This window comes from Amphiura filiformis, chromosome 4, assembly GCF_039555335.1.
Source record: "Amphiura filiformis chromosome 4, Afil_fr2py, whole genome shotgun sequence".
Classification (NCBI taxonomy): Eukaryota; Metazoa; Echinodermata; class Ophiuroidea; order Amphilepidida; family Amphiuridae; genus Amphiura; species Amphiura filiformis.
In genome coordinates, this window is record NC_092631.1 from 40,315,663 (window position 1) to 40,339,640 (window position 23,978).

The following is a 23,978-nucleotide window of genomic DNA, read 5'->3' on the forward strand; positions in this document are numbered from 1 at the left end:
ATCCCGTGTCATGACTACGAGCATAATAATGCTATAAAAACTGAAAGTTTATAAATATAAGCGATTTCGCTTGATCTTACTCGGCATGAAAAACTATAGACACCGGATATTGCTGGTGAAATGGTACAGGGGTTTGTGAAGAATGTAGCTTGTCATTGACCCCAAATATACTGTCAGTGCACTGATGTGGGATATTTTATTCAATGCTTGGATTAAATGCCCTTGCTCTTCTCTTCTGCGTATGCTCCTTATCCCAAAGTTTATAACAAGGTACTAAGAGGCTGTCGGCAGCAGTAATTGCGGATGTTTAAATGTGACATTAATAAATGATGAAATCCGCTAAAATAAATATTAGCATATGTCGTGAAAGGCTGATAAAATTATCACGACATTGCTGTGGACCTTTACGGCAATGACATTCATGTTTGCAGAAAGAAATACGATATTAAAATATCTGCTGTAAATGTATCTGATGTTTTGTTAAACCTGCACCAAAGAACTAGCAATAAATCCAGTTTACTCACCAAATTTAGTCTTTTCATAAGCACTCAAAGTTGGTACTTCAATTGTTGTTGTTTTTTTCAAAAAAGCAAAATGTCAATTTCCTAGACAAACAAATTATACGGTAATTTATTTGTTCCATTCCCGTCACTTAGTGCTTAGTGCTTATATGTTGCAGGTACATCAAGAATGGAAATATACAATACCTCAATTTCAAAACTGACGTTTATAAGAAGTAGTCATTTTAAAAGTGAAAGGAAATATTGGAATATTAATGTGACACATATTTATTGCTTGACGGTGTCACAGGCAATTTGGAAGTCAGGCAATAATAGTAATCAATCGCCTGCCACTAAAACAGTTCAGGCATGACGATAAGAGTGTTTGTCTACGATCAAATTGATATCAACTCGGCAGATGGAATGAATCGTAAATAAAGAATGTTAGGCTCTATTGTTCTGATTTACTAGGTCGTCTCATCGACTTGTAAGTTACGAAAATGTACACAAAGTATTTGCCTTGAACAGGGCCATCACTAGGCTAGTTGGACTTGGGGTGCACGATATTTTATGCCGACGGATTGTTTTTGCCTAATTGTTGATCTTTTTTTTTGGCAGGGACGCTAAAGAATCTCAAGTAAGTGGCGGCGGGGTTAGGGTTGGTGTTGTGAGGTCCAAAAAAATCTCATAATAAGTTTTTTTTTCATAATAGTAACTGCTATTACAGTAAATATACTGCAGATCAGCAACATCACATATCGGCAAAAACAGTAAATTGTACATTCAATTTATATGTTAGCACTGCAATTTGCCAAGAATCATATATGGTTTTGCAGGCAACACTCACTTTTTGCCAAATCTAAGCATGGGGCAAGGGGTATGGAAAAAATCATGAGTAACGTGGTCCTCACGGGTACCCAAAATTTGTTTTGAAGGTAGAGTACGATGTGGGTATCTAGAACACCGATGGTGTATATGCAGTTCTATGGATCGTTTTCGTGTTTACTTTACCGAGAGAACATTGCTCTATTTATGCTGGCATTCATTTACATTTGAAATCGTGTTCACTTATTTTTTGCATATGTTGCACTAAGCTGAGATAACTAGTGTACACATTTTTGCTCAGCCTACGTAAACAAACAAAAAAAGGTTTACATGATTGCATTTTACTTGTTAGAAGAGGTATGTACGTCATATCTTGATAGTTTAAGATGAAGGGATGATTGGTTTACCTGTAGACAGCATTCATCTTTGAGGCCTTATTCTCATGATTGGAAATAAAACGATGATCAATTGCCTTTATTCCACGAAAGAGTATTTACAATATAAATGATTGAATGAATACGAAATTAAGACTGATCTTAGATTATATCTATTTTACATTTTTGCAGCAGCAATTTATGCAATTTGTGTAACAAAATAAGAAGGCCCTTTTAGCTTATATCCGCCCAGTGTTATTGTTCGAAGAAGTGAGAACAAAATATTAAAATTACCTTGCGCAATCAAGTCGATCTGCAGTGATGGGGGATTTTTGGACCGAAAGTGCAATCAGACATCGTCGTAATTTACACTATTCGCCGCACAGTAAATGTATTGCAAATCAACAACATCCCACGTCGGCAAAAAAAGCACATTGCACATTCAATTCTTATGTTACGCATTGTAATTTGCCAAGAATCGTGTGGTTTTGCAGACAACACTCATTTTTTGCCGACATATCTAAGCAGGGGGGGGGGGTGTATCACTCGAAAAAAATCCCGAGTTACGTGCTTCTGACGGGTACCCAAAATTTGTTTTGAAGGTAGAGTATGGTTCTTTTTCCCACAAATCGTAATTCGAGGGTATCTAGAACAGCGACGATGTATACGCATATCTGTGGCTCGTTTTCGTGTTTACTTTAACCGATCATGGAACATAATAAAACATTAAACAGAGTAACAAGATATCCTAGTTGTATCAGGAATTATATCTAAGATACACATTTTCCTCCCGAGAGAACATAATTGCTCTATTTATGCTGGCATACATTTGAAATCGTGTTCACTTATTTTTTTGCATATTTTGCATTAAGCTGAGAGATCTAGAGTACACCTTTTTTTCTCAGCCTACTTAAACAAACAAAATAGGTTTACATGATTGCATTTTACTTGTTACAAGAGGTATGTACGTCATATCTTGATTAGTTTAAGATGAAGGGATGATTGGTTTACCTGTAGACAGCATTCATCTTTGAGGCCTTATTCTCATGGTTGGAAATAAAACGATGATCAATTGCCTTTATTCCACGAAAGAGTATTTACAATAGCTTTATAAATGATTGAATGAATACGAAATTTAGACTGATCTTAGATTATATCTATTTTGCAGCAGCAATGTATGCATTTTGTGTAACAAAATAAGAAGGCCCTTTTAGCTTATATCCGCCCAGTGTTATTGTTCGAAGAAGTGAGAACAAAATATCAAAATTACCTTGCGCAATCAAGTCGATCTGCAGTGATGGGGATTTTTGGACCGAAAGTGCAGACATCGTCGTAATTTACACTATTCGCCGCACAGTAAATGTATTGCAAATCAACAACATCCCACATCGGCAAAAACAGCACATTGCACATTCAATTCTTATGTCACGCATTGTAATTTGCCAAGAATCATATGGTTTTTGCCGACAAATCTAAGCAGGGGGTGTATCACTCGAAAAAATCCCGAGTTACGTGCTTCTGACGGGTACCCAAAATTTGTTTTGAAGGTAGAGTATGGTTCGTTTGACCACAAATCGTAATTAGAGGATATCTAGAACAGCGACGATGTATACGCATATCTGTGGCTCGTTTTCGTGTTTACTTGAACCGATCATGGAACATAATAAAACATTAAACAGAGTAACAAGATATCCTAGTTCTATCAGGAATTATATCCAAGATACACATTTTCCTCCCGAGAGAACATAATTGCTATATCTATGTTGGCATAAATTTACATTTGAAATCGTGTTCACTTATTTTGTGCATATCTTGCATCAAGCTGAGAGATCTAGAGTACACTTTTTTCTCAGCCTACGTAAACAAACAAAATTAGTTTACATGATTGCATTGTACTTGTTACAAGAGGTATGTACGTCATATCTTGATTAGTTTAAGATGAAGGGTTGATTGGTTTACCTGTAGACAGCATTCGTCTTTGACGCCTTATGCTCATGATTGGAAATAAAACGATGATCAATTGCCTTTATTCCACGAAAGAGTATTTACAATAGTTATATGAATGATTGAATGAATACGAAATTTAAACTGATCTTAGATTATATCTATTTTGCAGCAGCAATGTATGCATTTTGTGTAACAAAATAACAAGGCCCTTTATAGCCTATATCCGCCCAGTGTTATTGTTCGAAGAAGTGAGAATAAAATATCAAAATTACCTTGCGCAATCAAGTCGATCTGCAGTGATGGGGGATTTTTGGACTGAAAGTGCAATCAGACATCATCGTAATTTGTTAGTAAGGCTGAATAACAAGTCATTATAACACGTGAATATTTAATACATAGTGATTTACACGATTCGCCGTCCGCAAAAAGTGAGTAAGGCAAATACAGATTGCAATGTGAACTGTCGGTAGATAAAATAATGCTATTCGGCAATACGTAAGATGATAATAATAACATAATAGCCAAGTAGACTAGAGAGAAATCTCAAATACTTGCTTGAGTAAAAATTGATAACCTAGGTATCAGTACTAATTTTGACCTGCTGAATCCAGAAAAGGCGGTAAGCGACTGTTATTTTGACCCTCAAAATGACCTCATATGATTATGCAGGGGTAAAAAATTAAACATGTTCCGATTTCACTTATTAGCATATCAAGTTATTTTTTTTCTAATCGCAAGGATCACAATATATTACACCACATTTCGCCTTACTGCATTTTAGAAACGCTTGCTGTTAGAATAAGAAAAAAATGTAATGCTAATTTATTGCACATTCTAGGGAAGCGTGGTTACCGTTTTGAAATAACCGAGTGAGAGGGTTTTCAAGAAAATATTGTTCCTGTCAAAACTGAAGCATCCTCTGTATAAAAAAAAATATGAATATTAACTGCACATCATATATAACAATTCGTGATACCCAATTGTGGCACATTTGATGTCGTTTATGAGGCAGAGAATTTTATTTCAATTTTATATACCCCAAAATTATTTTTTTAATTGAGCGAGAATGACGATAGAAAAAACCTTGAAAATTCCATGTAAGAATGACATTAGACCCAACCAATGATTACTGTTTCGTTTTTATGGTAATCTAATGTTTTATTTCCTGAAATAAAATTAGGGGTCGAATGTGGATTTATTGTATAAATGATGAAAACATTTTCGTGTATACACGAAGCTACAAGAAAAATGGTAGGCCACGCCACACCGACATACTTTTAGTATACGGCGGGCACGTGCGAGTCAAAATCGATATAATGTATGAAAAAACTATTGTGAGTAGGCTCATTTATTGTATATAGAACACGCAGTTATCAACAATTGAGCGCTATTAATACACATTAATGTTTTAAACAAATAAAGTTCCAAAATATGGTACGTTTTCTGTCTTTGCTTGTCACGTGTTCTGTTGAAGTAATGAAGTTGCGATTATATTTTTAAATTTTCATCATGACACCATCAAGCCTTTACGGACGAGCAGTCTACTGTATAGTACTGCTCAGTGCAGCGTGGGTTCGAACCCCGTCGGCGCCTCTGCAAAAATAAATTTAATTTTCATTTTGTTTTTAATTTCATATTATGTTAGGGAAATGTGGCTGGGATAATGTATGTATGGCGAAGAGTGGTGACAATATATATATAAATTATGTGCATGTACAACATGTGGTAAAGTGTCAAAGTGTCGAAGGTCAATGTTCATAAAATTTGTACCAATTGAATGTCTGGCTTCAGGTAATAGGTTTCAACTATCTGTGAAGTTACTGATAAATTGAGTTAACGGAACAATTGCCATTAGAACCTATGGACCTTTTTGCCACGTAATATATTAACTATACATCACAGATATTAAATAAATCTTTTTCTCTAGCGCTGTCGTCTATTTGTTGTTTTTTTAAGGAGAAAGGTAACGTAAAGAAATGGTGTTTTGATAATATTATACAGATGTAATCAAGTTATTTTTCGGGGCGTGCGCTTCATGATATTCCTTGGTTCGAAAAGCAAAATAGACAGATTTTTTTATAATACCCTCAAAACAATTGATACGCAGTCATTAACTTCGAAATATTACTTAATGCGAATTTAATCTAATTCAATTGGTAGGACAGTTAGACTATAATTGCAAACAAACTTGTATTGCCGAATCGAATACTGGCACTTGCAGTATAAATAATACAAAGGAAATCGTTTCCGTATTTTTATAGGACAAAGACATTTCCTTTGCGAAAGAAAGCTGCCTTCAAGCCAGTAGATTATGCACTAGCGATAATGTCGCCAGTCAATTTGTTCACTAAATTCGAATATTTACAACCTTAAGGGATAATGCATTGCCAAAATATAAACGAATACAACTTTAAAAATACTGAAATTTAGAAATTTATAAAGGTACGTATATGACAAAAGCAGGGGGATTAAAAAAAAGTGGGTAATGGTGAATGCAACAGACAAGGACACAAAACACAAGGATCAATAAATGATAGAAGAGGATACCATGAATATTAACAACTGGAAAGAAAAAGAGCAGGGTACACCAACATGACGTCAAGTTGGTGTACCGTGCTCTTTTTCTTTTTTCGGAGAAAGATTAATCAATCATTCATATCAGTTGACTGCGGAGCAGGCAACTGCGATATTTTCCAAGTGCCACGATTGTTGGACCCCCCCTTCTCTGTATTAAAAGTCGGATAACTTATGCCTAAAAATATATATTGACATTTATAGTGCTCCAAGGTCACAGACGGATGGTCGGTCGGTCGATTTTTTATATCAATCTTTAGCAAAGTCATAGTTTATTGAATTTACAAAACAGGCGAAAATATTTTGCAATATTGTAATGAACACTTAAGGTTTTGACTTTTAAAACCTACATTTTGGTCAAAAAATGTACTTGGATAGGTAGTTTTCAACAGATTTTCCATATTCGCCTTGCTATAACATTGAATTGCGTTATCTATTGACTTGGTGACTGAAAGTGTCTTCAGGGAGGAGTGTTAGTTTCCGTTTGAAACAAAACAAACTCTGATTGGGTGAAAGGAACACTTGAGGTTTCGACAAAAAACAATCAAAGAGGCCCATTTTTCAGCTAGAAGTTCCACAGATCTTACGATGATATGCACTCAACCGTGTAGTGTAATCAACGACTGTGTAGAGACAATTCAGTGTTTGCTTGGAAATATAAGTATGCCGTGTGATGGAACATAAGAAGTACGCTATCTTTTTCAGGGATCCGGATGTGTTCAATGAAGGGTGATACTCGGATGACGAGACGCTGTGTTTTAGTTATAGTATAGATCTGGGTGTTGCTCACACCGTTAAGGCAGCTGTGTACTCTCAGACATGCATGTAGTAAAAGTACAATAACTTTGTAATTATTCGCGCAAGACATATAAAAGTATACATTTTTATTATAAAGGCAAGCCATCAATGAATCTTAATATAAATATAGATTTGGTGTAAAAACAACAGTTTTGAAGAAAATCCCAAACAAGTGAGTTTTTGGCAATATTTGTTCGGTACATCATAATAAAAAAACACTCTTTCCAAAATATTTTATTTTGTTTTTATCTCCATCTTGAGGCTCCATTCCAAAAACGGTTTTATTAGTTTTTTGATATTGGCCTTATTTTTGGAGATATTGACCATATAAGGCATCAAAATAAACTTTTTAAAATTCACAAACGCCTATTTGCACAAAATGATGTCTAAAATCGGAAATAGACCAAAATATAAAAAAATGGGAAAACGGTTTCTTGAGTCGATCATGCTTCATACGATGATCATATTTGCTTTCCTATAGATGCTGTATTTATTGAGTTATCGTGTACCTTGGATCGGAGCTCACACGAGAATGCGGCATTTCTCGTTTTTCTACCTTACATTACATGAACGGCCCCTTGAGAAGTTTGAGCGAATCCATTCATAACTTGATATTTAAATCGGGGGAAAGAACTTGAAAAAAACCACATTTTATCAGCTAAAACGGAGCCATTTGACCACTAGGTTTTTGTGAAATCAGTGCTTCCGTGGTGTTTCCATATTGATGCGCCGCGCATGCAGATAAGCGTCGCGTATGCGTAGCGTATTTGTGCGTTAACAAATTGTGCGATGCGTTGTTGCGCGCGTGTACCCTGGCTGGTACAACAAAGATTTTCTTTCTTTTCAATTTCAAACACGAGTGGAATAGTGAAATAAAATCCTTAAAATATTGCAGTTGGAGTTTACAAATCTGGATTTTCATTCCTTGTATTTATAAAAAACATAACAAAGTATAAACATATAAAAAAAAACTCAATTTCGAGAAAGAAACAATGTCTATAGTACACAGCCGCGTTAAGCCGCTTAACGTTGAGGATAATCCTGTAGCTTAAATATTTGAAGTTGGACACATGCTTCAAATGCTCCATACACTTGAAGTGGTGTTTATGGCTGTGGATTGTGCATGTAATTCATCAATCAGGTTTTATATTGTGTGTATACACATTACATTATACGATGTGGGCGGACCTCCGGTTGATCAGGCATTCTATCTAGTCGTGAAATACAGAATTAAGGGGCTTTGCTATGTTCACCCCTGTATATATTTAAACGAAGACATCTTATACTAGCTCGAACTTAAGACCTCATTCGTTGAAATCGTTGAAGAAATCAAAACTGATGACTGACCAAAAAAATCCAAGGAATGTGCGAATTCAAAAGTTGCGATATGCTTCATTGCTTGCCCTATCGATGTGCACACAATGCGTTCTCGATTGATTGCTAAAAACATAAAATTTCACAACTTTTGATTCCATTTCTTCCTTGGGTTTTAGATAACCCGTTCTTTAAACCTCAACCAATATCAACAAATATTTAATTTTGACAACATTGTCCTTGTTAAGGATAATTACACATGGGTGAACATAACAGGTACCTTAATTCCTTTACGCCCTGTATTGTATGTATATCTGATGTTTGCAAATGGGTTGGAATTTTTTTAGAATAGTATCCAGGGTAGGCGTCTTAAAACACAAGGGATATCAGTAACACTATTGCATAAAATGTGGTGTTGCATTTTTATGTATATCCAATCTGTGACTAAGTAGCTGTTAGAACTTTGTATTCTTTGGTTTGCAATATCTATGTGGTTGACTAGTTATTGAGAAAAATAACAAATAAATATAATGTCCATTAAGTTCATTTGTATTCCTTGTTTAAGGAACTTGAGTTAAATTTTAGACAACTTAACGAGTCTTGTTTTAATTGACATTAGTTGAAAGGGTTTCCATTTTGGGGTAAATATCGGTTCCGAGGTTCATAGCCAAGGGTATATAGATATTCAAAGTGTAAATCGTGTTGATAGAAGCATTAAACAAAGGAGGTTGGGTGATTTAAATTTGAACAATAATACCATGAAAATGTGATTTGTTTGAAGTTAAACAAAAGCATTTGGTAATATAAAGTTTCCATGTGAAATTTGGAGTACCACCTCGACGCACTCACCTCAAATGTCATTTTGAGAAAATGGCGCCCTGTTTACTTCACTAATGATTTATAGTTACTAATACCATAAACATGCCCAATATTGAACTAATTTTGGCCAAAATTAACATGGGCAATTCCGGCTATAGGCACTCGAAATGGCAAAGCTATTTACAATTTTAGTTTTCAGTTACATAACAATTATTACTCTAGAATTTTATAAAGCATCATGCGCCTTTATCAAGGCTGTTATTTTGGGAACAATCTACATTTTTCAATAATATCATAACGTCAATAATACTATTTTGAACACGTTTTGTATTGTGCAAAATGTACCAACATTTTGACCAATAACGTGTTTTGTACTACCTGAATAGGTGCAAATGATAGACATTTCAATCACCTAACACAATATTGATACTACAGCAAACACGCGGTTGCCATAGTAACGTTATTAACCTTATCATTGTTCAATTGTTCGCGCCCAATCGTTATATATATTTTGGTTTTTACATCAAATATTTTTCCGGTAGCTTGTATGGGAAAGTTTAATTGAAAATAAACAATAATGTACTCATGTTATGTTTTCTTTGGTTACGGTATTTAATAAATATGATCCATGTTAAAAATATTTGTTATACCTACTATGTCGAGAACAAAACAAAATGTTTGATTCCAAATGTGCGAAGATACAAATTGGTAAAAAAATTTGCATATGATTTGGCGACAGTAATCAATGGTATTTCCGGGGCCTCGGTAAAGCAACTACGGTAGGTGTCAATGGAAATCAACGTGAAGAGACGGACGCACACACGCAGCACACACCCTTCATACTCTGATAATCCCTTATTTTGACAAATCACAGAAGTGGGCTCCAATCAAAAGAGATACTTGAAATAGGAGATGTCATTTACTAGTAGAATTCTTGGTCAGTTTTCTTTTTATACGTTAACATCTTTTCATTTTCAAGTTGTTCAGAACATCTTTGCTAATTATGAAATATTTACTTTAAAAAATTGAAAAAAGAGAATAAATTAATTGAATATCTTTCGTAATTATAAAGTAAGTATATATAAATATAACATATCATTGTCTTTCTCATGTGCCCACGGACAAACAAAGTATTTAAACGAATTTAAAAATATGCATAATATTGTATTGTACTAGTCATGTATTATAATGTAAGAGATGCTTTTGTATTTGTGTTGTGTGTGTTGTTTTTATTCTTTCTATATTTTATTTATTTTTTCTCAAGTTATTTGTCTATTGTCCTGTTTAATATAAAAGCAAAATGAATAAAACGGGTTTTTTTCTTTTGTTTTCCTTTTTCATGCGCTGACGGGAAAACTTCAATATACAGGTAAGCACAAGAAACTCTGATGTATTTTTTTCCCCCATTTTCCGTAGTTTCTTTTCTGTTTTCTTTTTTCTTTTTTTTTCCATTTTCCGGAGCCCGGAAAGTTTCGGATGTCGTTGGTATGAGAAAGTTACTTATATGATCTAAGGAAAGAAGGTATCTTGAGACATGCAACCTTTGCTATAGAATGATTAATGTGCCTCGATAGCCACTTGGCAGCACATCCTTGATGGTACGATGCCAAATGAGATTTTTACCTTATAGGATATTTGTATCAACGGAGAGGGGGGCATGTGGAAAACACTCTAGATGTTTCATTATCCATTTGATGGGACCCGATCTAATCCAATCATGCCAAAGGATGCAATTTTGAAAAGTAAGCTATCATCAACATCAGCTTGCCCATTAGGTATACTAGGCATGAGTACTAATGAAATTATTTTTTACCCCTAGCATACTCTGGTACAAATAACTTAAAAATGCTAATTGTGTTCCTCCATGTTTGCATGGATCTTTAATTTTAGAATATTACCCCCTTTGACCTGATTGCATCAGATCACATCACGCAAGGTTGGTGACAGTTTTAAATTAGTTTTTACTTTAAAGGCATTATTTATTATACTATACTATCCACATTCTTATTCAATTCATTCCTTTATTCGCAAGAACAACAATCATTAATATAATTTGAGGACTGTAGAATTAAAATAAATTTCAATTTTGTTATAGAATTTGTTTTATATCGCGAATTCAAAAAAATCTCAGAAGATATCAAAAGGACATCCCTCGTATTCAGAACGCAATTCAATATATCTGATGCGCTCTCATGTTCTAGAAAAAATACTGTGCAAACGTTGCTCTCTGAGCTCTTAATGTATTCAGGAAATAAGTCCAGTGATATTTTGACCTGTATATCTTGTCTTATCCTGGGAGATTGTTTTGATACAATGTGGATCATGGCGCATTTCTTATTTTCCCGACAAAATCTACAGGAAATTAAATCTTTTATTTATGAAGATAAAATACTTGTACCTCTAAGCGTGGGTTCATAGTGTTTCTCATTTATTTGATACTATATTTAACCATAGATGCATTGGATTGAGGCCAGCGATCATCTCCCAATAGTCAACCAGTCAATTGGGATCCAAACATCTTATAAAATATGGCGTTTTGTAATTCAGTATCATGCAATGGAACATTGGAATCTACATGTTATAGGTTAATTCGAAAGACCCACAATGCATCTATTTGAGCGTATTTTGTTCATTCAAAACGGTTTACTGAAAATCTTAAACCCACACACCGCACTTGCAGTATGTGAAGATGAAGAGCCGCATAAAGTGATACCCAGCTAAAAATATTCCTTATTATTTTTTGATCTGTTCACATAATAAGAAATTTTGATATTTAATTACATATTAACATACTGTAATCACTGATTATAATTGAACCACGGTCACTCGATTACAGGCCAAGAACTAATGCCACTGCACTAGCTGGGTTATTCGATGGTACTCGGGTAATCTTACATTGGGGCAATTCTGATAAATACGTGCAATCAACAAGCAATTGTTGAATAAATATCCTGCTTTTCCTAAAACCAAAATGTGTTATTTTCATATCTTATACATACATAACAAAAACATAACAAAAACTTCGAAGAAAAGTCGTCAATGGTCAATAAAATGTCCATCACAGCATCATAGGACTTCTACTCATAAAGATGTATGCCACACATAGACAATTCAAGGTTAGTTGAATTGTTGTACTGGAAGTCAGTTTTTGAGAAATAACACATAGTTTATAATATGGTAACTCATGTATATCAGCCATACATTGCATATTGTTATAAACCATGCACTAAAGGTTTGGACGATGCGTGGAAATACGACGAGGAAATATTTGTTGGGTTTTGATGACTTTAAACATGTTAAAACGAAACACTTGGTGGATGGTAGTTGTCGAATTTCACTATATTTCAAACCTGCGATTAACAGTTGAAAAGAGGATAATTACAGTTATAGTCATTAACACTTACACATTAGGAGGCAAGATTTCTTGATAGAGACACTCAACTGTTTGTGATTTCATTTTAATAAGATATACCAATACTTGTAAAAAAAAAAAAAGCTGGCCACAAGTCGGCTGCAGATGTTGAAGTATAACTGCGTTGGCAAGGTGTGTGATTCCCGGGGTTTGACTCCTTCAATGGCCGTTTAACGTTTTTGATAAGCAGTGCTAATCAAATTTCTCGACATTTCGGCATATCACAAATCATGACCTCAAATAGATATAAATACGATCAAACAAGCGACATTCTAAATGCTTACAAACTAAAAAAGAGAGTTTCTTGTTGTTTTTGCCAGAATATATGGTCAATGTTAAATAAAGCACGTGTTACTCGTATTACTTTCGCGGTAATGCCTTAGTTGTTGACAGCCTTTGAATATGTATTAGCAAGTTAACACTGCAGAATATTTCACATTTTCTGGAAGAATAAATGTTTCTAGCCTGTGTACCGTTTTGTAAATACCATTGTAAGTGAAGGAAATGGTTATTCGACACAAGATTATTCTCTACATTTGTTCTTAAAGGTTTAAATATATATTATGTTGAAAAAAAAAACCCTTTCAATCTATTCCATTTAAAATAATATTCTAATGAGTTTCTTTCTACGCTTCCAGCGCGGTCATTCGTACAATTACCATATCTTAGACCACTACAATATTGACACTATGATACTGATGATGTCTCGACTGGGTCAGTTGTTATGAAGTCTCATAAATCAAGGCGACACTTAGTTCGTACTAAAATACAATATTTGGGGACTGGCTGACACATATGTGATGCGATCAAGCAAAATCAGTCGGAACTCGGAAATATTGATTTTGAGATATAGCCAATCAAAGGAATTATTTCCTTTTGTTTCATTTTGTTTTGGAAACTCTTTAATTGCTCATATCTTTGGAACTGGTTGTTCCATTTCAATGGGATTTTCTGCAAAATCCAGCTTTGTAAATGCCTTTTACTATCCTATGAGAAACCGAAAATTTAATATTTCCGAGTTCCGACTGATTTTGCTTGATCGCATCACATATTAAGATTGATATGTACTATGCGCTTAACCAGGGAAGTAACCATCTTTAACCCTGGGGTCTTTAACCCTCCTCCCCTGATAAATAGGGTCTGTGTAGGCATACTCAGAAGTACTTATACACCACCTCTAACCATAAAGCTCAACAACATCCGCATGACATGGCTTGTGTTGTATCATGTCATAACAGGGCCGTGGCACTCGTATTCAAACCCTGTATGAAAAGTGAAGTCACTTTACCACGGCAGTTTAATTGACACACCGGCCGTTTGAGTGACAGTTGCTAGGCTTTTTCAGTACATATAGTAACGCCCTGGTAACGCTCAGGCACATTAGCTTAAATTTACGCACGTTCGCACAACAACGTTGCGCGTACTTCTGTCACATGTATCCAAGATGGCGGATGTCGAGTGCTATTTTACGTACTCTTTCCAGCAAAAATACAGCTGATTTAGCCAAAGTCAACATGGGGTAATCGCAGATAATATTTTCTTAGCATATTGAGCTAACTTCTCAGCTACTTGGTTTTTCACAAATGATAGTAATGGAAAAAAAAAATGTTCGTCAGTTTTCGCAATTTAATTTTTTTGAAACGATGACATGCATCATCTCTGCCACAGGTGATACACTCCTACACAGCGCAAGCCATCACATGCATTAACGCGCATTGAGTGTGTGACTGACTTCATTTGCGCAAACGAGTGGCTTATCCTATAGTATATTAGTAGGGCCTACTTGAGAATCCTTGGTCATTAATGTATATGTCGAATTTGTTCATTCGGGTTGGAATCAGTCTTGTCTCTAGCCTAATTACAAGTTGCAAGCTAAACAAAATGTTTGTACTGGTCATTATATCAACAGTTTCTTGTAGGGTATTATTTATTTGTGTCCAAAGTCTCCTCACAGTCTGCCTTCATGTAGTGCCTTAGGCATCTGCATCCTTGGTGTCCATAAATGATGTCCCGCGCAAGGGCGCGCAATCTTTGTTAGTTCTTAGATGATACTGCCTTCTGATATAGAGACACAGTGATTCGTGGTTTTTACCTTGTCGTAACTCACGTTGTACACGTTACGCTTTGCAGATACTACAGTTTTCATTGGTAGGACAGTTAGACGATCCTAATCTATATTGCAAACAAACTTGTATTGCCGAATCGAACACTGGCATAGCTCATCCATCAGTAGTATAAATAATACAAAGAAAAACAGTGTCGTAGTTTATATGTAGGGCAAAGAAATTGCCACCTAATAAGAAATTAGGTTGCCTTCAAGCCAATAGATTAGAAATACACAGGAGAGAGTGTATAATGGAGTCGTCAGTCACAGAAAACAACATTACCATAATCATGTTTTCTTAGTTCGGTAGCAGGACAAGTTTCGAGGGTTTTGCCGTTGACATTCAGGACCTATTTCTTTGACGATTATTACATATTAGGTGGTACAAGAAAAGTTTCTGGTTGGTATAAAATTGTCATCAATAGGCAATTCCAGTATAAAATGTATATATTGTAAAATTACAAAACCTGCTCAAATTTTGCTTAAATATTTCATATACAATAACACTCTTGTTAAATGAAGTCATACAATGAAATAAGGACTAGTTTCTACAATCCACGAAAAAAAAGGTTGGCACACTTTGCCGGTCTTTTGGTATATCTCTGCCCCCGCTCCTCCAATTCAATGTTGGACCAAGCCATGTTGTCAACAGGTCCTTGAGACCCTCCACCATTGATAGATGGGGAGCGAGGAAGGGTGAGATATAAGGGAGAGTCTGTACTTAACATATATTGCATGCATGTTTCACTCGCCTCCCCAATTTTAATAGGGCACGCATTTCCATTGTTTAGTGCAAGTGTGCCAACAATTTTTTTCGCGGGTTGTAGTACCTTGAAATACTCGTTAACATATTCGAAAGAAAAAAATTACTCGTTACCATATCCGAAAGAAGAAAGAATATCCGAAAGAAATTGTATGTTGTTGTCCGTGCACTACGTACTATTGGTGTAGATATTTGCTATTTTAACGTAGGAAATAACACATTTTATTTCATAATATGTTATGAGAGGTGAACTATATTGAGAAATTTTCAACAAAATATGTGCACTTTCTGTTTTGAACCATGTAAAGACCAACTTTGATGGATGAAAGTGTGTAAAAATATTGGATCCAAAACATGATAATGATAAAATCGGATGCTTTACACCCAATATTTATTGGTGTCGCTATGAGTTTTAAAATATTTGACTCGACTACGTCTCTTCCGATATTTTGATATTCGTAGCTTGACCAATAAATATGGGCTCAATCGAACCAATTTTATATCAACATGAAACCAATTTCAAATTTTGACCCTTTTATAAAGTTTTTTATATGACCATTCAGTTCCCACAAAACCCGAAAGACGTCTGTATGGATCCCATATCCCACTATTTATTTTTCTGTAATAAATCAAGTATAACAATCATCTTTAACTACCATTATCTTTCTATAAATCAATAACTAGGCTAATTGACCATAAAATCATATTTCGCTTTTAAAATATTAAGAACACATACCGACAAATTCGCACCTAATTTTTTTTTAGTTCTGTGTCTTTAGAACATAAATATGCAATTTTCATCGATTTATATCGAACTTTAGGGTGGTTGCCGGTTGTGGTGGATGAACAAAATTTGGCATAGAAAATCAAAGCTGGCACTTTTCTAAATAAAATGCTCATTTGCCGTGCCCGTGTTTGATTATTTGCATCATTTCCTTTCTAAAAATGTATACTGTTATGTACCTATCATCATTAATTTAAAAGATACAATATAAAACTATAATAAATGCATGCCACCTGAAGTTGTAACAATGTTGTGGTATTTGCAGGCAAGAGGTAAAATGCGCACGTACGGAGAGTGCGATTTGAAACACGATATCATCAATACCAGCGCATCGACTTTTCATTCCGTGTCAAAATACCGCTAAATTGGCTAAAGTGTGTACATTGGACTACTCTGATGACCTGTAATCGCATAGTAACCACTTTGTCATGGCGTTGCTTGTAGCAAACAGGAAAACAATATCACCGATCGTGTGACATTCTTAAAACTGCATGCTCTAACTCAGTGTATTGTTTCGAATTAGAGTAATATGTTGCTTTTTTTTTTAAAATGGGTTGGAAATTCTTAGAATAGTGTCCAGGGTAGGCGTCTTAAAACGACTTTACACTAAAGCACAAGGGACATACAGTAACGCTGTTGTATAAATGTGTTACTACATTTTATCTGACGTGATCCTTTGGGCATGCAGCTGACAGACTCGAACTCACAAATTGGACAACGTGCCATTGGTAACACTCAGCCTAGCGGGTATTCAACACATTCTTCCTAGCGGGTATTTAAGAGAATAGTGGACTTTGGTGATCAATCAAGCTAAAGCTTACAAAAACGAATAATCGGCAGGTACCAATTTCAAGTTATTTAGGTTCAACCAATTTCACATTGTTGCTCTTTGCACCTTTTGACATATGGCATCGTTTCAAATCTAGTTTAAATATTGTTTAATGCAGGATTTAAGAGATTCATGTTTGGGTAATTAGAAGTTGTAAAGTTAATAACCATGGGAATATAGACATTCAAAGGGCAAATTGTGTGTATCATAGAAGAATTAAACAAAACGATATCGAGGAATTGAATTTTCTTAAATGCATACCGAGGACCGGTGATTGTTTGAACTTAAACACAGGGCACCGGGTAATTTGATTTTCCCCATGCGCAGTTTAATAATTATCGTTTCAACTAAATATATGCTGAACATTAAGGCCGTTATTATTTCAATTTTCAGTTGCCATAAAAATTTCGTCTAGAATTTTATACAAGTATTGTTCACAAAATAATACCACGTTTATCGATGCTGTTATTTTGGGAACAATCTAAATTGATTGATAATATCCAAACTTCAAATAATAATATTTTGAGAAATTTTGAATTATTGACCTGTAACGTGTTTTGTACCTTTTCATCATTTCAATAGTTGCAGTTGAGGCACATTTCAATCACCTAACAAAATATTTCACTACGGCAAGCACCTCGTTGCCATAGTAACGTTATTACCCTTATCATTGTTCAATTGTTCACTATCGATAGTTATATATATTTAGGTTTTTACATCAAATATTTTTCCGGTAGCTTGTAGTGAAAGTTTAATTGAAGATAAACAACAATGTACTTATATTTTGATTGATAAGTTTACGATATTTATTAAATTAGTGAAATGTAACAGATATTCATTATATCTAATGTGTCAACGGGAAAATTATAATTTAATAAAAAGATATTGTATAATAGTCTTAATAATAAATATCATTCAAAATTAATTAACAACATTCAAATTCATAGCAAACAAAATAGTATCATATTTTTATAACAGATCAAAACAAACAAATGTGACCGTCCACCACCATTTTTGTATTAAGAAAATGAACATCTCAAAAAATTAACTACCCCCCCCCCCCTTAAATAATGGCCATTATTCAAAAAGGGGCTATTGTATTGCAAATATGAATAATGTGTTGGAAGCAGAATTTATTTCGCATTTTGACACCTCATTTGATACAATAGGCTAAGCCCAGAAAACAATAAATCACCGGTCAATTTAATGTGGTGAGGTCCAGATTTGAAAGTTACTCTTACATACAAATGTGTACAATACAAAAACAATCAGATATCATTACACAGATTTCCTTCCACTGAATGCAAAATCAATAGAATTTACTGCAACTTTCAAATCGTGGGCTAAATTGTTTTAAATGTACGCAGTGACGTCAATATTTTGTCAATTTGCTACAAATGAGGTGTCAAAATGTGCAGAAATAAATTCTACTTCCGACGCATTTTACAGATTTGTAATACAATCACCCGTTTTTTAATAATGGTCATTATTTAAGGGGAGGAGGGTAGTTACTTTTGAGATGTTTATATATCATAAGCTTTAAAATGATATATCATTTGACTTTAAACGATATCCAGAAGCGGAGTTGTGGTTTGTTAAACTTTGCTCCTTCAGCAAAAGGTACATTATTTCGGTGCTACATTGTTTTTTTTCCACATTGCTGGTATTAAATATCAAATGCTCGTAATTGGCGGTCACTTCAAATCATCCCCAAGCCAACGAGGCTCAGATATGTCCTCCCATTGTTAATTAGTGGTTAACCTACCACTTGAGCACGAGTTAGCCAACGCAAGCAAAGACTAGACGTACTTATATGCATAAGTAGAAGCTAATTATCCTATTCAACAATATGATTAACGATTGGTTTAAAAGGTGTTTGACTTGCACTAGCAAAATGAAAAACATGTAGCATCAACTTGAGGTACATATGATTAGAACCATTATGCACATTTTGCACTGTAACTCAGAATACAATTTTCCGACTTTTCGAGCGATTTGTGGTGTACGGTCACATATGACAAAAAAATAGAAAAAATCAATGGCGGTGCGGTGTCTGATGAGATAATGTACTTAACGGAATTCTATGCAGGGGGATACACACACGCACAATACAACTCTTAAACGCTTTTACAACTAAAATATTAATATGAAAATTCATACAAGTGGTTTCAATCAGATGAGATACTTGATACTAATACATAAAATACATTTTTCAGTTTGTTTTATTTTGTTGAATCTTGTAACAGACGCTCAAACCAGACCAGAGTAGATTTGTCGTTTGTCTGATTTTTTTTGTTATTTCTGCTTCTTTTGGAGCCAGGAAAGTTTCGGATGTCGTTAGTTACAAGACAAGAGCGTATCTTGAGACATGCAGACTTGCCAGAGAATACTAGCTAGGCCGCTACAACCACTTGAAAACACAATCTTGTTGGTGCAGTGCCAAATGAGATTTTTACCTTATGGGTTATTTTTGTATCGACGGAGAGGGCTTGTTGAAAGCAACTCTCGACGTTTTAATGTTACGTGACATGATTTGATCCAATAACGCCAAAAGATGCACTTTTGAAAATGAAGTTATCATAAACATGACTTTGCCCAGTAGACATGGATCCTACTGATATTCTTTCACCCCTACCACTAGGTGCAAAGTTTTGATGTTTCAAAAAAATCAATTTGCGTGCGTATTTTAATATTATATGCTCCTACCCACAATTAATTCCGATCGTTCGTTCCTTCATTCCTATTCGAGGGGGAATGAGTCTTCTCTCTGACCCACTCCCAGTGCAGAGTTCCCTAACCGGGAGAAACGCGCACATAATTGTTTTGCACAACTTTAATGCAAACAACTGGTAATGAAAGAAGGAGTATGTCCCATTTCCTCTTCTATTTTGCACCAGACGGGGTAATTTTGTTGATATGCACTACACACTATTCATTTCCAGAGTCCTTTATTGTCTTCACAAATGAAAGGGCTAAATTATTTGCGCATCTACTTTCCCAAGCAGTCTGAAAAAAACCCAACTATTTATTATCGCGGAGTATTCTTAACCGTGTCTATAATACTTACATCCTGGTGATAGCGACAATTAGGCGCATAAACAATTGTTGTAATTTCTTTACAAACTATATCCCTTGAATTTGAAATCTGAATCTGTAGTTTGCAATATATTCTAACTAATCACGTTCATTGTTTCTTGCTGTGTGCCGAGACCCTTCCGCGTTAGTGGACTAACATTATCGCTCTTCACTAGCGACAGGGTATAAATCAACAAATATTTTAGGACATCCCAAAGGTCTTCAGAGTAGATTTCAATTAATAATGGTGCCTGTAAGTGTAACGTGTACTTATGTTTAGCGCTACAAAGGCGTTAAAGAACAACAATTCAGAACAACTACGTTTTATCTCCGCTGACCTAAGCTGAACGTTTTCCGAAATCAAATCCTCTGATAGTTCGCCCTGTTGTGTTATCCTACGCAGCACAGGAGGTTGTTTTGATAAAATGTGGATCATGGTATATCCCCGATATTCCCGTCAAATCTGCAGAAAATTAAATCTTTTATTTATGAAGATTAATACTTGTACCCAGAAGCTTGGCTCAAACGGTTTCTCATTTATTTGATACTATATTTAACCATAGATACATTGGATTGAAGCCGGCGATCATCTCCCAACAGTCAGTCAGTCAATGCTGCATTAATTGAGCTACTGTTGGTAATTCGACATGGACCCCGACGCGTCGTCTTCCAAAAATATTTCATTTCATAGATCTTTATGGTAACTCGGAATGGTGGAGAAGATGATCATTTATCGGCGTACAGACGTGCATTCTTATCTTAATTATACTTATATTGAATAAATTCTTCTATAATTCAACCTAAAAAGAGAGAAAAGTGGAAGATGACATTATGTTGACGTGGGAAAACATGCCCAGATAATATGAGTTCAATTTGTGTCAAATCCCTTGAATGCGGTATCACGTATGTATTTTTTTGTGTGGGGGTGTGTGTGTGCAATATTTTGTAAAAGTCCTGGATTTTTACCTCCTGTGTGTAGGTTAGGTTCTATTCAAAATAACTCATAATCGATCGAACAATTATTTATATGCAGAAATATATCCCTCATTTTACTAAAATGATAATGATATTTTATGCGAGCGAAATGTTTACATGGACATTAAAGACACTGCATTTACTATCGATCGCAGGACTCTAATGATTACAGAATCGGATTAACATGCATGGTTTTCTGTAATTCTGGCACAGCCATTCTTACTTTTACCATTCCTTTAGGCCAACACAAAATTTACACTATTATAATGTTGATGAAGTTTACACTGTGTCCGTCGTAAACGTATTATGGGTCAGGCAGCTCGTAGACAAGACTGTATGCGGATAACAGGATTTTGTGGTTAGGTGACAAAATTATATGATTAAGGGAGGTGTAATGAGCGTGAACCTGGTTTGGATGCAGAGGGAGTGTGCCTGTAACAGACACAGCCACCAGAAAAGGACCAGCTCAGTTTGCAGTCCAGAAATTTCATTTTTTTCTCAGCCTTGCAAAAAATAGGCAGAGGTGGGAATCGAACCCGGGACCTCGATGTTGTAGAACATACTGCGTTACCACTGAGCCAACTGACAATCAGCTATGAGAAGTTTGATAGTAATCCTTGATATTGCTGAATAGAATAAATCAATACGATAGGTCTATTTATCTAATGTACGATGTTATTCAAATTGGCCTATAAACTAGGAATATAATGTGAAATGACTATCAATCGATCAATCAATCAAGTTGTCAAGTTATCAACAATCACTAATAAACCGACGTAGGCCTATCATGGAATATTACTAACTAGGCCTACTAACTAATATACCAACTAAATAAAATAAATAAATAAGTCAGTAAATAAATAAATAGGCATAGGTCTAAATAAATAAATAAATACATAATGCAGAATGCAGTTAGTATTTTAGTTGCAAAATCCAAAAATTCTATTCACACATTCTATTATAATTTTCTGCTATACACGCAAAGGACCTGTGCCTTTAATATGTCCGCGCCTAATCAATAATGAGTCTTTCACCATGCTCACACACCATGTTAAACTATTGTATCCCTGCAAGTATTATCTACTGACCAAGTCCTAACACCTCAATGAAATGGATGCTATAACGTACCCAATCAAGCGAACATATCAAGGTCATATCAGGGCGTTATACAAAGAATGGTCAAAGGTCAACGTTTCCAAAGAAGTATAGTAATAGATGTAGACACAAGCTTTCGTGCGGGAAACATAAACACATAGTCGTCAGTCGTGTGGTTTTTATGAGATTTGATACGGCGCTGAAGTCTATTGGCTGTCCCAAAATCAGTACCAGACCCGGTTTCCAGACGGCAATGTGTGTGTTGTTACAAGGAATGCAAACTCATTTTATCAATGAGTGAACCACATAGAGGAATACAACATCTATCGTGAGCCAATCTGCATTCTGTTGCCTGCAAAAGCCGACGATCAGGTAAAAATGTTAAAATCAGCGTGACTAGATATTTGCGTTAATTTCATGATACGTGTAAAACGCATTGAAAACGCCAAATTGCAGTCATAAAATATATAATATTAGTAAATCACCCAATCGAATGTTAACGTAGGCATGTGGAAAAGAACTGCAATAACAATAACAAACTATGTGCCCAAAGAGTTGTCTTTGGCATGTCGCTTTTTTGAAATATGACCAAAAATATCAAATTTTGGAAAAACGCCCCAAAATTTAAAACAAACACGAACCTTCCAAAATAAATATATATTAACACTCGGCGGCCCAGTCACTACCTGCCGCTGTGAATCGGGGTAGCTCATTGCTTCCCCTCTCCAGATACCGGAACTTCAAGGTCGCTCATACCCCAGCCCTTAATTACCTGCGTTCAATTCACTTTTCACATTCAATGTGTTACATTAGTATAATTATTTGCTTATAGCTTATCAGAACTACGCTGGCTGTTATACAAAAAGAACCAACACTCTAATGCATCATATGCTATGTGTTACCTAATAATAACTTTCAGCTTAACTTTTAAAGCTACACGATGACATTCTTAAACTGAAAGTAAAGTTATGTCCGGTGGGAACGAGTCACATAATTATTCAAATATTTATTTCGCTCCACGGAAACGAATTTGAATTTACAACATAAGATTTATTGTTCTCCAATCATCTTAAAATTGAAAAAAAAGAAGTTAATTAGATCTTTCAGTAAAAAATGCAAAAGAAATTCTCAGGTGGGCGAGGCTAATTAACTGTAAGCCACTATTTAAATGATTATCATTTTGATATATTATTACCATTTCATTTCTCTTTTATAACGTAACACACCACATACCCCAAAAATACACTCTGTGAAACCCAGTTACCATGCTCATCACGTACCTCGCGTAATTTATCTTTAATTTTGTTTCTTTTTTAAAGTTGAAAAAATATAACAAAGCATGAAGTACGTAAGCGTCTAAGTGCCATCCGACTTGACCACATGGCAAGATAAATTATCTTGACATGTTATAACAAGGGATTTATTACCTTTTGAAAATTAACACAAACTTCAACTTAATTACAAAGTTAATAATTTGCATATATACTGCGCACAAAAAGCATCCGAACACTTATTTTTGATACCTCTTTCCGCACGGTGCAACTTTATTTCCAAAGTTATACCAGTTTGAATATGAAATTAAGCCTTTCATATTTACACAGAATTTTCTCTTGGAACGCGAATTAACCCGTTAGAACAGCCAGCCAACTTGAAGGAAGATATAGCCTACATTTCTCACATTTGGAATGCTCGTTTTTCCAATCAAGTCGGCATAGCGAAATAAAGTCGCATCGTTGCAAATGAGGTATCAAATTGCGCATCATAAAATTATCAATCTATTGATTACTTCA

At 35.0% G+C, this 23,978-nt stretch overlaps 1 protein-coding gene across 1 annotated transcript in view; it reads left to right on the top strand.

The window, feature by feature from the left end:
- Positions 1 to 23,978, top strand: part of LOC140150896 (secretin receptor-like) — a 474,785-nt gene that overhangs the window by 237,072 nt on the left and 213,735 nt on the right.